The sequence below is a fragment of the Planococcus citri genome, chromosome 4 (assembly GCF_950023065.1).
Source record: "Planococcus citri chromosome 4, ihPlaCitr1.1, whole genome shotgun sequence".
NCBI lineage: Eukaryota > Metazoa > Arthropoda > Insecta > Hemiptera > Pseudococcidae > Planococcus > Planococcus citri.
The window spans coordinates 13,081,212-13,100,296 of record NC_088680.1 but is presented as its reverse complement, the minus strand read 5'-3'; the positions used below and the strand labels follow the sequence as shown (position 1 = coordinate 13,100,296).

General features: G+C 34.0%; 1 long non-coding RNA gene across 1 annotated transcript; it reads left to right on the top strand.

The window, feature by feature from the left end:
* Positions 1-906: 906 nt before the first annotated feature.
* On the top strand, positions 907-2,745 carry LOC135845098 (uncharacterized). The gene is made up of 2 exons (XR_010558705.1): positions 907-1,640; positions 2,328-2,745. It is a non-coding gene; the product is annotated as an uncharacterized LOC135845098 (long non-coding RNA).
* Positions 2,746-19,085: the final 16,340 nt, after the last annotated feature.

The following is a 19,085-nucleotide window of genomic DNA, read 5'->3' as shown; positions in this document are numbered from 1 at the left end:
GGGAGTCATACAAACCCCAAAAATGCAAAAACGCCAAAATCAATTGAATCGGTCAGTGCAGAAAGGTAACAAGTCACATTTTTGAAAAAAATTTTTTTTGCGGAAATGGGGGTTTCAAAGTATGGCGGATCGACTGGTGATGTCAGATTTCCGCAAAACTGCCGGGAAAGTGGTATTTGGGCGCAGAAAAAGGGCGGATCCGCATTTATGACTTTTTTGTAAAATTTTTTAAATTCCTTGAAAAATAACTAACATTTTTGAGAAGACCATTTTTTGAAATTTAAGTTAATCTCTGAACTGAAAAAGGATGAAAAAATTAACAACTTCGACAAAAAGTCTTAGAACTCAAGGGGTTTTTGGTCAATTTAAACGGGATAGCAGTCTAAATGATGTACTTAGATGTAGAATCAAGCCCCATTCGTGCCCGAGAAATTTCGAAAGAAATTTTGTCAATTCAGTGCAGAAAGGGTCCAAGTCCCATTTGTTTAGGCAGCAACAGCACTGGCGCACGTGAATATTTTTTTTTGGAAACTGCGCTAAAAGTTGTGTCTTTGGGTCCTCTTTCAATGACCTTAAGCATGTTTACTGAAATTTTTTGATTTTTGAATGAATCAGTTTTTTGTTATTCCTGAAAAACGCAAAAATGGACTTATGCCCTTTCTGCACTGACCGATTCAATTGTTTTTTGAGATGTACTTAACCTTATTACTCACAAGGTGCCATATAAAAGTATGTACCCATGCAATTCAATATTATATTTGTTTTCAAAATATACACACAGTAATCAGAGAATCAGACTCACTGTTCTCAAAACCCAAATTGTAATTTTCAACAAAAATGTCAATTTTACCCTTTTTGGAGATGTTGCAGGTATACTAGCGATCTGAAAATTTTGTCAAGGAGGTTTTAGATCTCAAGGACAAACTTTTACTGGTTAATTTCAAAATCCCATTTGAATCTTTCCCACCTATGCTTGTTCAGTAAATTCATTTGAATGGATTTGAAAATTTTATTTCTTCAAATTTTGTCGATGCCTACATGATTACCTACTTGTAAAATACCTAAACAACAGTTGCGAATGTCGATAACAACCTTGTGAAAATTCAAAAAGTCAAACTACCTAATTCCAAAGCTAAATCTATAGCATCCCAATGAAGCAATATATTACACTATGACAAAGAAAAATTTACCTAGTACGAACGCAGTAAACAAAAAAATTATCAATCATATTGTAAATCAAATAATCTGGCGCGCATTTTACACTTTATACCATTACCTCACGCAAATTGAATGTTTGCTTTAGCAGATGTTAAAACAAAATGATCATCAACACTCGTATCCCGGTTATCATTTTTTTTGAAAAATGGCTGCAATGAAGGTAGAAAAACAACTTTTCAAATTAAATAAAAGAGAGCTTAACTGAAAACACTATCGTAGTCAAAATTGTATCCTACCAAGACAGGGTGATCATTCGTTGCCCACCTCCGTGAAACTCAAATTTGATTCGGTTTTCTCAGGTGTGTTTGAAATGGCAGTGAAATTATCAGTTTATTTTTGATGTTTTCGTACCTTTTTGTTAGTGTAATGACAAAACAATACTTTGATATACCAGAAGACGATTATCCTGATAATATGAAGGGGTAAGATGGTCACCAACTCATAATATTTTATGTTTACCAATTCGATGTAATCAGAGCTCAAAAAACCTCAGCAATCTAACCTGTACTCTTCGAAATTTTACACTTTTGGAATGCAGTGATTGCCAGTTACTTTTTGGTAATTATTGCAAATTGAGAAAAAATTAAAAAAAAAAAATAGGTAAAAATCGTACATGACTGATTTTTTTGTTTTTTTAAATTCGCAATAATTACCAAAAAATTGGCATCACTGCATTCTAAAATACATCCCCATTTTCAGAAATGATATCCTTCGATGTTTCGGCTGAATTAGTGCTAGGTAAATATTTGAGAAGAAAAAAATTTTCAAAACACGAATTTACCTACCCAAAAATAAGCAATTTGCAAATTTCGGTCTTGGATTTTGATGGAAATGGCCTGTAGGGGCCAGAGCAAAAAACCACGATTTTCTCGAAAATTTATTCTTTTTGAAGATCCATATCTCCCCTATAGGAGCATATCTGGAGCTAAAAAAATTTCTGAATGATTTTCCGCTCAAAAATGAAGGTCTACACTGAATTTGGTCAAAATCTTTTACCATTTTCTTTTTTTCGCGATGGTCCGTTCAACGATGACCTAATTAATAAGTCTACAATGATACCTACCTACTACCTACATTAATAAACTTCAACCCCTTCGATTTTTTTTCAGGGAAGATGTTTCAGCGAGCTGTGGAGATGCCAAAGCTCTGGAAGAAACATGCATGAAAATTGGTAAAGCGTGCGGACTCACGGACGGAACAAAACCTTCTGCACCAGGTTTTCCAAAATGTCATGATTCAAAGATTCAGTTACAGAAAAAGGATGGCTCAGGAATAGTTTTAAAAAAGGCTAAATTCGTCCATTGTTCATGGCAGGGTGTGTGTGGTGTGTATTACTTTGGGAAAGGTAAAAATTCAGGTAAGATTCTGAACGTGGATTGTAACCCTGCCAGTTGTCTTCCTTACCTTGAATATTCGTACCCTTGTAGCTAATTTTTAGTTCAAGATATTCTAGAAATTACTTAGTTTTAGTTCATTTTTCACAAAAGTATCAATACTTACCTAATAATAAAATTTTATGATTGCTGATCTTTGTTAATTCTGTGACTTAACAATATCTACATAGGAAGCAGGGGCATAACCCCGAACTCCGAAGGGTACTGGGAAATTTCCCCCTTCTCGAAGATAAACGCGCAGAAATGGATGTTTCTTTGTGTTCTGAACCAATTTTTTCGAAAAATTTTTGCTTTTGAGTTTTGATTTGCTCTAATGCCAAGTTTACCTTCATTCTCATAAAATAATCATGCATCAATATCATGATAGGTTTTCAGAAAATTAGGTACCTATCTCAAATGTCAATTTTCTATGTCTGAAAATCCGATTTTGCTCCCCCTTCTAGGAAAAATCCTTACTGCGTCACTGATGGGCAACCCGACAAACCACCTCGACACAATCATTAAAAAAAAATTCAAGTTGAATTTAAGCCAATAAATTTTGGGGAAATATTTTTTGCATGACAAAAAAGGGCGTCATCACGACAAGCATTTTTTCGTTCATAAAAGATGAATGAACGACGAAAAATGATAAAGTTGCACGCCAGATGACGCCGGACAATAAAGTATTTATGAAGGACTACGATTTAATAACGAGATAAGCAGTAGGGTAAGGTTGCCTAAATCGTACCGCTCCCTAAATCGTACCACCTGCTACTTTTCAATTTTCATGGAAGTTAGCACTCCTATAATTTTTTTTGGGGTATTAACTGAAATGTGTCAGTGTTGCCACCTACTATAAAAAAAAATCAGCCAGATTGACTAATGTTTGCGTAACCTTATCACAATTTAAAGAAAATGTGTGGTTGGGATGTATTTTTTTTTCGATGGGTGTTGGAGCCCTGATAGGATTAATCAAGTGGAATTTTTTTCAATAGATCACTTGAAACACATACCTATTTATAATTGTTTCATTGCGCACAGATGTCAGTTACAAGTAGGTATATTTTATGACAGTGCTGCCAGTTATTCAAAAAATACCAAAGTTGCCCTAATCGTACCACTTTGTGGTTTCCTAAATCATACCATTACATTTGCATTATATGCAATGAGTTCCCTAAATCATATCAGGTAAAAACTAAAAGAAAACTGAATAAAAAGCTTCAAGACAAACATGTAGTATTTTTTTCATTTTACAAATCAAAATATGCGTTATAATGAATACAAATGAAAACCTTATGCTTTTTCTTGAATTTTTTTTACCTCATTTCAAATAATTCCTTCAAAATATGACAATGACTGGGTAGTACAACTTGAGGAACTGGTGGTACGATTTAGGAGACTGGTTTCCCAAATTGTACCACTTGAAGACCTTTGCGGAAACTGAAATATCTCTTCTCATTGAAGAATAAATTACTCTATTCATACGTCATTCGATAGACAAGGTTTCAAGCTACAATTTAAAAAAAAAAAAATCAGTCAAAAAGAGTGTAAATTGGGCTCTACAGGTCCTAATAACCAAGAAGCGGTACGGTTTAGGCAACCTTACCCTATTCACGACAAAAGAATTTCATACAGGACAGAACATTATCAGTTCAATTACAATTATATTTTGTACAAGGGAATTTCCAATTTAGTCGTGGTAATGATTTTTCTGGCGTGAAAGTGCCTATGCTTGTCATGCTGACGCCCTTTTTTGTCGTGGTATTAAATCACACCCAGAAATTTCCTTTTCATTATTTTTTTGGCGTAAAATCTACCAATTCTCGAACATTAGTGGTATGAAATCGCGAGCAAAATTTACCATCGAGCATATTTTATGTCGAAACATCGTCACATTTATTTTCTGCCAATAATTTGAAGAGTATGTGTATTGTGTACCTACCTACCTACCTACCTACCTACCTAGTTTATCAGTTAATTTTTCAACACTTTTTTGTGATTTTATGCAAAATCGATTTAATATCATTCTGTGTCGATGATTTTGAGTACATTCTATCGACTCTGTTCCTTATTCATCTTGTGTCGAGCTTATGAAAAACAACCCTAAATTTTCAGAATATCACTGATCATATTTATTGCAAATAATTAAGTATGTGAATTGATATTTAAAATGATTTGATGGGGAAATCCCTGCACCTCGACTCCACCTTGACTCTCTCATGACTCAAAAATTGGATCAAGATGACCCCCTTAGAGATGAAGCCAAATGCTGTAACACTTCTTTCCTCTAACTTAAAATTTTTTGTAAATCTAGGTAGATATATGTTTTGCTGTACACTCTATCTGTTTCGTGATTATACACGATAAAATAATAGGACGATTAAAAAACGAACCACATAAAGATCAAACAGTATAATTCGATCATATTTTGACATTATGAACATAATTATGCACATACAAGTACATAGATACAACGAATGACGTAAAAACATCGATGCAGAGCACAAATAGGAAAAGTACCTGCGCTATGATCGGATATAACCGAGCGAAGACGAAAGAGAGCGAGAAAACGAGATAAAAATTATACAATGTAGCAGATAAGCTGCTAACAAACTCCCCCCATGGGCCAAATTTGGTCCATGAAGAAAGTACAGTAAAAAAAATTTAAAAAAATTACAAAATCGAGTATACAAGTTATCACAAAATCGAGAAAATGATTACAAATCGGTTTGTGATGTGTGATGATTTTATGAATATGAAGGCAAAATTGAATTGGTGAGTATGGAAAGGTAACAAGTCACATTTTTGAAAAAAAAATAGTTTGCGGAAATGGGGGTTTCAAAGTACGGCGGATCGACTGGTGATGTCAGATTTCCGCAAAACTGTAGGGAAAGCGGTATTTGGGCGCAGAAAAAGGGCGGATCCGCATTTATGACTTTTTTGTAAAATGTTTTAAATTCCTTGAAAAATAACTAACATTTTTGAGAAGACCATTTTTTGAAATTTAAGTTAATCTCTGAACTGAAAAATGATGAAAAAATCAACAACTTCGGCAAAAAGTCTTAGAACTCAAGGGGTTTTTGGTCAATTTAAACGAGATAGCAGTCTAAATTATGTACTTAGATGTAGAATCAAGCCCCATTCGTGCCCGAGAAATTTCAAAAGAAATGTTGTCGATTGGGTGCATAAAGGGTCTAAGTCCCATTTGTTTAGGCAGCAACAGCACCGGCGCACGTGAATATTTTTTTTTGGAAACTGCGCTAAAAGTTGTGTCTTGGGGTCTTCTTTCAATGACCTTAAGCATGTTTACTAAAATTTTTTGATTTTTGAATGAATCAGTTTTTTGTTATTCCTGAAAAACGCAAAAATGGACTTATCCCCTTTCCGTACTCACCTATTCAATTACTGCTCGAGCGAAGCAAGAGTGAACATTTTTAGAAAAAATGGGTCAGAACAACAAAAAAATGTTCGTTTTTGCATGTTTTCTTTCAAATTTTTGCTAGCAAGGGGGGCATGGCCCCCTTAGCCCCCCCCCCCTTGGCTACGCCACTCATGAAAATGATGGCAAAACTTTTCCAATATGTACCTATCACTTGTAGAGATGTGCAGTGTGAAAAGTGAAAAGTGAAAAGTACTTTTCTTTCAATGAAAAGTTGAAAAGAAAAGTTCCTACTTTTCATTTCACTTTTCAGTTTTTAATTTTAAAAAAAGCGAGTGACCAATCAATTTACTCATCAGAGAACATTGAATTCATTAATGAAGTCAAATATCAAGTTTCACTCTCTCCACTCCTCCAGCACCCATATATGGGCGCTGAATTGCATTTTGATATTTTTCACAACATTTTTTTCAAAACAGAAAAACCCAAAAATGTTAGAGGCTCTAGAAAGGCTCAAAACTACCACTTTTTGATCAAGTAGGTGAAAAAATATGGTTTTGTTTTTTTTGTGTGTTTTAGATAGACAAAAAATACGTCAATTTGAAGCTTTTACAGAGAGCTTCAAAATTAGACTCATACAATTTACTTTTCACACTTTTCAATGAACTTTTCACTTTTCATTTTACTAAAATTACTTTTCTGAAAAGTGCACATCTCTAATCACTTGCAAGCTTATAGTCGGTAAAATGGTATTTGTTGTAAATTCAGTAATAAATCAGGAGAAGGGAGGATTTTTTACATGTCCATCAACATATTGGTGAAATATTTCAAAAATGCAAAAATATTCATTTTTTAGGTTTCTGCTTTTGTTTAAAACAGCGGTGAAATTTTTTCAACATGCTTCACTCTTAAGATTATAGCACGAAAAATGGTATTTCTGGTCAATTCGTTAACAAATTGCAAGGGAGGGACATTTTTTTCAAATTTTTGTCAACACATTGGTAAAATATCTCAAAAATGCATGAATTTTCAGTTTTTAGGTTTCTGATGGTATTTTTGCAATAAGTGCCCAACTTGCAATTTTTTTTTTATTGAAAATGAAAAAAAAGCCAGTCCAATTTTTTGATGTGTTATTCTACATAAAAAGGACTAAAACTGAGAATTTTTCAGAATTTCATTCGCAGACATCATGGTTATATGTAGTATTTGAATTGTAAATTTTTAAATGAATTTTTTTAGGTTTTTGAAAGTGGTAACACTGATTTTGACATCATTCATCGGTTACCCCCTCAAAGTATTACAATTTGAAAAAAAAAGTTTAAAATTCTATACCACTTACAACCATGCAATTTTTTTTAGTATAAAGAATACAGAACTGCCTACTGGCATTAACTGTTTAACTTATCTACATATTATATGTACTAGTTATCTACTACATATACAGGTGTTACAGAGGGGAGGTTGACTAGCATCTCACTCCATTCATGATGATCTTTAATTATGTGTCTAGGTCAGTAGGTTTATCTCTATTTAGCCGTCTTGTGATGGTGGTATCCAAGAGCTGGATGCCTTCGACGTTTGTTTGCTGATCTTCAGATGTGAGCTTTTGTCACCTGACTGATAACTTCATCCACGCATGGTAAATTCTAATCTGTGTGCAATGTTCCATTTCTAACGTACCATGGGGCATTCACCATTAGCCATTAGGCGCAGTGCTGTATTTTGGAGTCTCTGCATTATATCCCCAGAGCTGTGTACTATATGTCCATACTGGATGTAGTACTCATGAGTAGATGAGCTTTTTGTTTTCAAAGCTCAATTTAGCATTTCTTCCCATTAACCAATACAATATGGCTCTGATGTGTATGTCCAGTTCCTTTCTTTTCTTTTTTACATGCTCACTCCAGCTTAGCTTTGAGTCCAAGATCATACCTAGGTATTTGACTTTATCTGTCTGCTGGATGATTCTACCATTGAAGATAATTGGTTGATACCCATATTTGCAATTTATGAACGTTACCACTGCTGATTTGTTGTCATTGATTTTAATCTTCCATTGTTTTGTCCATTTTTCAACTTTGGTTGACATTGTCTGTAGTTTGTTGACTGCTGATTTATGATTTTTGTGTATCGCCAGCTGAGCTGTGTCATTGGCAAATGTGGCGTTGATGATATCTGGATCACAAGGAAAATCGGTCGTGTAAATTACATGTAATATCGGACCAGTTTTGCTGCCTTGAGGTACTCCAGCCTCAATTTCTTGCTCGTATGATGTAGCACAGGGCCGACTCTAGTTAACAGGCCGGTATACTGAAACTTGGCAATACCTGCTGTGGACCTTTTCTGCAGAAAATCAAAAAAGCGTTCTATTCATGCAATAATTTCTGAGCTTGGTATCATTTTTGGAAAAAATGTTGATTTTTGGCATTGTGGGCTGACTTTTTGATTTCTACATAAGATGTAATGTTGATGTTCATCGCAGTAAGTCAAAAAATATCATTTTTATGGAAAAAGTGCAGTAAACCTTTTTTGTAGGAAATAAAAAATGCTTTCCATTAGTTCAAAAATTTTTAGATTTCGTGTGATTTTTGCAAAAGCAGCGTAATTGCCAAACATTACATACCGGCCTGTTAACTAGAGTCGGCCCTGTGTAGCATCATTGTATTGGACAGCAAATCTTTGATTTTTAAGATATGATGCAAAAATGTTGCACAGTTGTGCTGGAAGTATCAAACCTAGTTTGTGGAGAAGTCCGGTATGCCAGACCCTGTCAAATGCTTGGCTGATATCCAAGAATATGGCCACACAGAACTGTTTTTTTTTTTTCAGAGCTTCCTAAATTTGATTCACGATGCCGGTGCAATTTGCAACTGAAATTTTCCATTTTCGGTCATTTTGGAAAACTTTGAAGCTCCATAGCTCCGCCAAAAAAAATCGAAAAAATTTCCAGTTCGCATCATTCGTCATCGCTTGATGACCTCTAAACATGATCTGATTTTGAAAAAATTCGAAGACCTCTCTTGCAAAAATCCGCGAATTTGACGTAGAATGGCCCTCTTGTTAGTATCTACGAAAAAATTTGGCTAGATACTACCAACGATGGTTTCAACAGAAATGTTGAATTTATCCCTTTTTGGAAGGGTTGCAGGTATACCAGCGATTTGTCGCGGAGGTTTTGGAACACAAAGGGGTTAACTTCCACTTGCCAATTTCAAACTCCCAGTCGAATCTTGCCCGCCTATGCTTGTTCGTGTTCAGTAAATTCATTTCAATGGATTTGAAAAATTTGTTTCTTCAAATTTTGTCAATACGAGTAAGTACATGATTAGGTACTCGTAAAATATGCACTTACTTAAACATATGCTGCGAACGTAGATAACAACCTTGTGAAAATTCAAAAAGCCAGACTTATTCCAAAATTATCTACACAATCTAGCGTCCCAATGAAACGATATATTACAATAATGACAGTGAAAAATTCACCTAGTACGACCGCAGTAAACAAAAAAATTACGAATTTTATTGTAAACCAAATAATGTACCCCACATTTCACATTTTACACCATTACCTTACGTAAATTAAACGATCGCTTCAGCAGTTGTGAAAATAAAATGATCATCAATACTCGCATTGCGGTTTCCATTTTTTTGAAAAATGGCCGCGATAAACTGTAGAAAAACAATTTTTTAAATGAAATAAAAGCGAGCTTAACTGAAAACATTATCGTAGTAAAAATCGTAGCCTACCTAGACAGAGTGATCATTCGTAGGATATCTCCGTGAAACTCAAATTCGATTCGGTTTTCTTACACGCGTTTGAAATGGCGGTGAAAATTATCAGTGTATTTTTCATGTTTTCGTACCTTTTTGTAGCTGTAATGACGGATTGCGTTCCTTACTTTGATATATCAGAAGAGGATTATCCTAATAATATGGCAGGGTAAGATGGCCACAATGGGTACCAATTTGATGTAACCAAAGCTCAAAAAACCTTCGCAATCAATCCAAAATCAAGATTCTCTCATGGCAATTTTTCACTTTTGAATTGTAGCGGTGCCAATTTTTCTGTCATTGTTGCAAATTGAGAAAAATAAATTAAAGCTGTATCAAGTTTTTTCATTTTTCGGAAATTCTCGATAATTGCCAAAAAAAATTTGGCATCGCTGCATTCCAAAATATTTTTATATTTTCAGAAATGATATCTTTCGATGTTCCAGTTGAATTAGTGCTAAATATTTGAAAAGAAAAAATTTTCAAAACACGAATCTACCCTAAAAATCCTACAGCATTTTTTTTTTGCGATGGATCACTCAATCAAAACCTATTACTCGTAGTTACATGATGATACATTAATCAACTGCAACCTATTTGATGTTTTTTTTTTTTCAGGGTAGATATTGCAGCAAGCTGTGGAAATGATCAAGCTCTGGAAGAAATATGCATGAAAATTGGTAAAGCGTGCGGACTCACGGATGGAACAGTAAAATCTTGCCCAGGTTTTCCAAAATGTCATGATTCAAAGATTCAGTTACAGAAAAAGGATGGCACAGGAATAATTTTAAAAACGGCTAAATTCGTCCACTGTTCATGGCCGGGAAAAGGTGTCTATAACTTCGGGAAAGGTAAACATTCAGGTAAGATTATGAACGTGAGTTGTAACCCTGCTAGTTGTCTTCCTTACCTTGAATATTCGTACCCTTGAAGCTACGTGTAATTTTAGTTCATTTTAGAAAATTAGTTTTAGTTCATTCTTTACAAAAATGTATAATTATCAATACTAATAAAATTGTATTGATTGTTGATCTTCGTCAATCTTGTGACTTTACAATCCACAGGAAGCAGGGGCGTAGCCCCGAGGGGTACTGAAGAAATTATTCTCGTCCTTGAGATAGTACATACAAAAATGCGTGTTTTTTCGTGTTTTGAACCAATTTTTTCGAAGAATTTTTGCTCTTGATTTGCTCGAATAGTCAACTCAGAATACAGTAAATTTCAACTTCCCAGTTGTTGTTGTTGTTTTTTTTGTTTTTTGTTTGATAAAATTTGATGGATTTGGGGGTTGAAAAGAGGGAATAGGTATACGAAACATCAGCATTCTAGGTCAATTTGGTGAACGTTTTATTTTTTCCTCATTTTTGGCCTTTTGATTTATGAAAATTCATTGAAAATCGAAAAATATGCGTCAAAGCGCCTGAAATTTTTATCCAGTTGAAAAATATTTGAGCCAGTTGGGATAGGTACCTATGTTCCTTGTATGTACCTACGAAGATAAATTTTAATAAAATTAAACAAAAAAATTTCATGAATGACTCTTGGTAATGTCATCAGGTACATTCTCTCATTGTACTATAAAAATGTGTACCCTCTATAGGTGAATTTTGAGGGGCTGCTGGCTATACCATACAGGAGCCGCTACTGCAGTGACAGAGAAAAATTACATAAATGTAGTACGACCACAGCAAACAAAAAGAAAAAATATTATCAACTATAATTGTACTATCGAATAATTTAGTACGCATTTGACATTTTTCATACCATCAACTTACGTAAATGAGATGACTGCTTTAGCATATGTTGAAGCAAATGATCATTAACACTCGCATTGGTTTCCATTTTTTGAAAAATTGCTGCAATAAAATGTCAAAAAAACAGTTTTCAGATGAAATAACAGAAAGATTTACTGAAAACATTATCGTAGGTAGTAAAAATCATAACCTATCAAGACACCCAGGGTGGTCATTTGCACTGTAGCTTATCTTCGTGAAACTCAAATTTGATTCAGTTTTCTCACACGAGTTTGAAATGACAGTGAAAATGATTATCAGTATATTTTTCATGTTTTCTTACCTTTTTGTAAGTGTAATGACCACGAAGAAGCCTTACTTTGATATACCAGAAGACGATTATCCTAATAATATGAAAGGGTAAGATAGCCACAATCAGGTGTTAAATTTGATGTACTTAACTAGGGCTCAAAAAATTTAAGTAGATAATCTAACCTGCACCAAGAGCCAATTTTGAAAATGAAAAGTAAACGGACCCGAGTGAACCGAATTCGGGGCTCGTACTCAATTTTTCCCTCAAAAAAGTAATTTTAAAACTGAAAAAGCTCGATAAAGTAATTGAAAAAAATTGAAATGTAGCCAAAAAAGTGACAAAATGCGAGCAAAACGTTTTTATATAGAAAAAAATAACCAAATAAAAAAAACAGAATAAGTACATATTTTACGAATTGAAACGTATTTAATTTTGAAAAATTGACTACCTATCTCGAAACTTTTTGATGAGAAATTGAGACTTTTGACAATTTTTTGGCGGAAATGCAATCTTTGACGAAAAAGACAATTTCTAGAAAAATAAAACGAGAATGGCAATTTTAACAAAAGGAATGGTTTTCTGACAGTTTCTGGCACAAAAAAGAAGGCATTTGGACACGTTCTTTTTTATAGTAAAAATTCGAAAATTTTCTGATAATTTTTGACAAACAGCCGAATTTTGACAATTTTAGCAAAAAGAAGAACTTTGTGAGAATTTTTGGCAAAAAGAGATACTTTGGCAATTTCTGGCAAATACCTAAGCCAGACTTTTAGATGATTTTTTAAAAAAATTGTAAGCAAAAATTTCATAATTTTAGTAAAAAATCAGCAATTTTTGAAAATAAAAATTGCAACATATGGAAATTTTTAAACGTAAGAAGTTGAGACTTTCCAACTGCGAAAAAGCAAAAATTTTCTTGCGGACAATTTTTGGGAAGAAATAAAACTTTTTAGAATTTTTCGCAGAAAACCGAGAATTTTGACAATTTTAAGCAAAAAGCTAAACTGGCTATTTTTGAGAAAAGGAACGAATTTTTGGCAATTAGGTAGGTATGTACTATGGCCAAAAAAATGATACTTTTTCAAAATCTTTGTTTTAAAATGGAAAAATGTGAGGAGCAGGATGCCCGTAACCGCCTTGGCGATTATTAGTATAACTCCCTTTTTGCACAATACAGAGTTGCCCAAAAGTCAGTATCCCGATTTTCACGTTTTAGTTTTTCTTTAAAAAAATCAAAAACTAAGCATCCTAGAAAAAAACTACCGACATCATGTCGATTCAAAATTTAATTCTCTACAACTTTGTGTTAACGAAATTTTTTTTGGACGCTTCCTTTCGCCTCCAGATCGATTTTTGTGACGTGATGATTTTCATGAAAAAATTTTCAAAAGTTCATTTCTAAGAGTTTTAGTTTTTCTTCAAAAACTCAAAAACTAAGCATCTTAGAAAAAAACTAACGACATTACGTCGATTGGAAATTTTATTCTCTACAACTTTGTTTTTAAGAAATTTTGTTTTGGACGCTTCCTTTCGCCTCCAAATCAACTTTTATGAAGTTCAGTTGGCAAATTTTTCGAAAATTTTAGTTTTTTGTAAAAAAAATCAAAAACTAAGCATCCTAGAAAAAAACTAACGACATTATGTCGATTGGAAATTTTATTTTCTACAATTTCCCTCGACGTAATTTTTTCTAGGATGCTTAGTTTTTGATTTTTTTTACAAAAAACTAAAATTTTTGAAAAATTTGCAGGCTAAGTTTCATTAAAATTGATCTGGAGATGAAAAGAAGCATCCTACGAAAAAATTACGTCGAGGGAAATTGTAGAGAATAAAATTTCCAATCGACATAATGTCGTTAGTTTTTTTCTAGGATGCTTAGTTTTTGATTTTTTTACAAAAAACTAAAATTTTCAAAAAATTTGCCAACTGAGCTTCATAAAAGTTGATCTGGAGGCGAAAGGAAGCGTCCAAAAAAAATTTCACGTGACCAAAGTTGTAGAGAATAAAATTTCCAATCGACATAATGTCGTTAGTTTTTTTCTAGGATGCTTAGTTTTTGAGTTTTTGAAGAAAAACTAAAACTCTTAGAAATGAACTTTTGAAAATTTTTTCATGAAAATCATCACGTCACAAAAATCGATCTGGAGGCGAAAGGAAGCGTCCAAAAAAAATTTCATGATAACAAAGTTGTAGAGAATTAAATTTCGAATCGACATGATGTCGGTAGTTTTTTTCTAGGATGCTTAGTTTTTGACTTTTTTAAGAAAAACTAAAACGTGAAAATCGGGATACTGACTTTTGGGCCACTCTGTATTACTCGATCTATTTATAGGGAGAGACTTCGTTACTTGCTCTCTCTAAAATTATATCTATACTGGAAGTAAGGGGAACGTGGGGGATTCTCTGTTTGTGGATCCGGCAACTGTTGCAAGATCACGTGCAAGGCTCTTCACTTAGCACCAGAATCTCGAGCTCTCTGGAGCTAAGTCAATGTTGTAAATATGTATTCTCGCTTGGGCACCAGAAAATGTGAAAGTGCATGGCCCTTAAGACAATGTACCATTTATCATGTTTAACCCACTTCTAACGTGGTAATTAGTGTTTCCCTGAACATATTGATTAATTCTACTTAATCAATATGGTTCTTTTGGATGCATATTTGATCACCCCGGGCATCAGAGGCATTTCTTGTAATACATCAAACCTCATGTAGTACGTACCTATCAAGTACCAGGATTTAGTGAGTACATCGATTGGGTGGGTAATTTGTACAGTATCTTTGGTAAGTATTGAGAAATACTTATTTGGGCCTGATGGTTCCCTCAATTAATTATAGTTTAGTATTAATTAATTGAGTTAGTCGAAGCAGGAATAGCATATTTATGAGACCTACCCAAATTAACTCGTAATAATTGTAACTACATCTCAATTATTTGTGACATTCTGATTAGTTATGTATTAGGTACTCACTTAATGCGTAAATAGTTGGAATTATTATATTTATCCAGGTCGTAAGTGGCAGGTAACCCGCCTGACCATTTCATTATGTTCAAATGTGTAGTTTGTAATTGCCCTCTACGTACCTTCTTATATGTAACTAATATTTAATAAAGACATTTTAATAGTCATCACGAATGTGTTTTATTATTATTAGAGTACATACGTGATTAGTTAGGAAGGATTATCTACCCCTTATCATCTCTTGAGCTATCCAGGTAAGTGGTAATTATTCCCCACTTAGGGAATAATTATTGTCCCGATCCAGTAGGAATAAAATACAACTATTCCCACCATCCTAGGTAATGCCAAAAGAAACTATATCAAAAATTTTCAAAAGACTTATAATTTACCCAAAACTAAGAAATTTGCTCAATTGCTTAGTGTAGAACTCTAAAAGTGGTCTTGGATTTTGATAGCAATGACCTATAGGTTGATGCAAAATCTCAAGGAACTTGAGCACTATCCCCAAAACAGGTTGGGTAGGGGCCAGAGCGAAAAAAACACGATTTTCTCGAAAATGTATTCTCTGTGAAGACTCATACCTTCCTTCCAAAAGCATCACAGGATCTAGAATTTTTTCTGAATGATTTTCAACTTAAAAATAAAGGTCTCCTCTGATGTTGGTCGAAATTCTCCAAAATTTTCTTTTTTCACAATGGATCCATGATAATACATTAATCAACTATACCACCTTGATTTCTTTTTCAGGGTAGATATTTCAGCGAGCTGTGGAAATACCAAAGCTATGGAAGATACATGCATGAAAATTGGTAAAGCGTGCGGACTCACGGATGGAAAAAAGCCCTCTGCACCAGGTTTTCCAAAATGTCACGTTTCAAAGATTCAGCTACAGAAAAAGGATGGCACAGGAATAATTTTAGAAAAGGCTAAATTTATCCATTGTTCCTGGCAGGGAGTGTGCGGTGAATATTACTTCGGGAAAGGTAAAAATGCTGGTAAGATTATGTCCGTGGATTGTAACCCTGCTAGTTGTCTTCCTTACACTGAATATTCGTACTCTTGTAACTAATTTTAGTTTATTCTAGAAATTATAGTTTTAATTCTTTACAAGTGTAGATAAGTATTATACTTAATAATAATAATAAAATTGTATGATTGCTGATCTCCGTAAATTTTGTGACTTCACAATCCACAAAAAACAGGTAAACATGGTTTTGAACCAATTTTTTTCAAAAAATTCTGCTCTTGCATCGCTCGAAGGCTAAGTTTACCTGAGAATCCGATTTCGCCCCTTCCTTGAAAAATCCTGGCTGCTCCACTGATTGTAGAGCAATGACAAGTAGGTAAGAATCGTGAGAATATACGTGCTAAAGTTAGTTTGGACAGATTTTTTGGTGTTTCGAAACTACCGTAAGCTCCAGAACAGCTTGAAATTTCCCCCGGTCGACTGAAGTGGCTCTAGAATCGCTCAAAACTGTACAAAACTATTTAATATCGATTCGACGGGACAAAAAGAGGACATAGGTACCCCAAACTTCAGCATTCTGGGTCAGTTTGGTGACAATTTTGTTTTCCTTATTTTTATGTCTTTTGATTTTTAAAAATTCACCAAACATCGAAAAATGCTTTCAAACCCCTGATAAATTTTTCCCTGATTTTTCGATCTTGCTTTATCAAAATTGTTGGTTTGGGTTGATATGAAATCAGTCGATTTTTTATACATACTTTACCTTAAGATTTTTGTGATTTTGGAGCGTTTTTTGGAAAAAGGAGAAATACATTTATCTACCTACACAATTTTGGCGATGTGAGTACCTCTGCCAACCATTATTATTTTTTTTTCTTTTACAATTTAGGTCTCTCCAACAGCTAAAGCCAATTACAGGAGGGACCGCTGATAATCACAATTTCAGCTTTCCATAACATCCCCTCTTGATTACAAAATCAACAAAGATTGGCAATCATAAAATTTTATTAAGTAGGTATTCGTATAGGTATAGGTACATAAGTATAGTAATACGTACCTACCTATGTGGGATAAAAAATAGAACTGAACATAGTTACAAAAAAATCGAAGCGAACTAGGAGTTGGAGAGGAGCTCCCTACGAGTACGGAAATTCAGTAAAAGGAAGGCAACTGGCAGGTTCACAATCGACATTCAACACGTTATTTTCACTTTTACCTTTCCCAAAGTAATAGGCACCATTAGGTCTTGACACCCAGGAACAGTGGAGGAATTTAGCTTTTTTTAAAACTGCTCCTTGGCCTCCCTTTTTCTGTACTTGAAGACTTGACTCGTGACATTTTGGATAACCTGATGTAAAGGCTTCATTTTCCTTTTTGAGTTTTCTCAGCTTACCAATATGATTGCATATTTCTTCCATTTGTTGCTGATTTCCGCAGCTCGCCGCCACATCTTTCCTGAAGAAAAAAAGATAAACTTATTAATCGATAAATGAATTACATTATTTAAAATTTTTACTTGATGGAGAGTTTTGTAGGAGTACATGGCAGTTGAGTAATTACCTATGTGCATCAAATTAGCACTGCGGTCATCTTACCCTTTCATATTATCCCAATCTTCTTCTTTTATATCAAAATAACTCGTCTTTACACACAGAAAAAAATACGAAAACATCAAAAATACAATGATAATTTTTACTGCCATTTTAAATCAAATTTGAGTTTCACAGAGGTCAGCTACCTATATATACCATATACAAATGATCAGAATGTCATATACCTAGACTATGGTTTCCACTGTGATTATATTTTCAGTTAAGCTCTCTTTTATTTCATTTAAAAAGTTGTTTTCCAGGCACATAATGCGCGTGTTAAGGGGATATTCTCAATACATGGTAGTATATCTGTCCGCCTGCCAAACTTCAAACACATAATTCAGAGCCATTTGTGCATGGAATGGGCTCAAATTTGAAATACATGTTTTTCAAGACCCCTATAACAATCCTGTGCATGCATTTGTCGATACGTTGAGTAGTTTTCGAAAAAATACGATTTAATGGAATGTTGGACTTTTTGAGAAAAATCCAACATTTCTTGAAACTGTATTTTATTGAAAAACTATTCAACGTATTGACAAATGCATGCACAGGATTGTTCAAAATGTCTTGAAAAACATGTATTTCAAATTTGAGCCCATTCCATGCATCCGCGGCTCTAAATTATAACATTGAAGTTTGTCCCATTCCGTCCCATAAGACCAATGTAAAATTAAGGCATTTTGGTTATGCTATGAGAAAATTTGGTGTATTGAGAATATCCCCTTAACGATAATTTACTTCAACACCTGCTAAAGCATTCGTTTAATTTATTTACGTAAATTATGGTATAAAATGCGAAACGCATGCTAAAATATTTGATTACATTGGGCAAAGGGTAATGTGATTCGTAACATTGTTTGTCAAGTATGTGCTTGCTATGTAATTTTTCTCTTTTATTAGCGTAATATTGTACCTATCTTCTCATTGCGACGCTAGATTTAGTTTCGGGATGGATTTGACTTTGAAAATTTCCAAGAGGTCATCATCGATGCACAGGGCAGGTGTTTTGGTATTTTAAGGTAGTGAGCACTGAGCAGTCAACAATTATCGACACAATTTGAATAAACAAATATTCAAAAAGCAAGCCGAATCTATTGTTCCTCTATATAGCTTTTCAGTGAATCGGATTTATGTTAAAATTTTGTGGGGCAGCTGGTGCACTTGCTTAAGGTTACTCACTGGCTGCTCACGAGATAAGGTCAAAACTACGTACAAAGTAACAATACCTATCTACCTATTTATGTACTAGAAAAACAAGAAAAATTTAAAAGATTTTATAGGTATCACAATTTCAAGTTTTATCTATTTAAACTACATAGGTACCTACTTACCTATTTATTACTTAAGGATTTGTTTTAGTTTTGTTCCTCTAAATTTTAATTTTGGTTTCAAGATTGAAATAATTGTTTCGGTTCTGGGATGACGAATTGGTTCTGGTCTCAGGATTATCATTTCAATCAATTCTAAGCCCAAATTGACTAATGAACCTTGCAAGGGGTCTAAAAAATGAGGTGGGGGTTTGACATGGGGAATTTGATGGTGTGATTGGTTTAGGTTTTTTTGCTTAATTTGCCGAGTAATTTCTACTTATTACCTTTCTTGTGTAATCAACACTGATTTGCACCAATCTTCTGGCCATTCTCTTTTGTGCCATATCTTGTTGCACATCTTCCAGATCACCTTCTCTGCTTTTTTACCCATGAACTGTAGTATCGCAGCCTCAATACCATCACATCCAGTCGCTTTGCATTTTCTCAATGCCTTGATGGCATCTC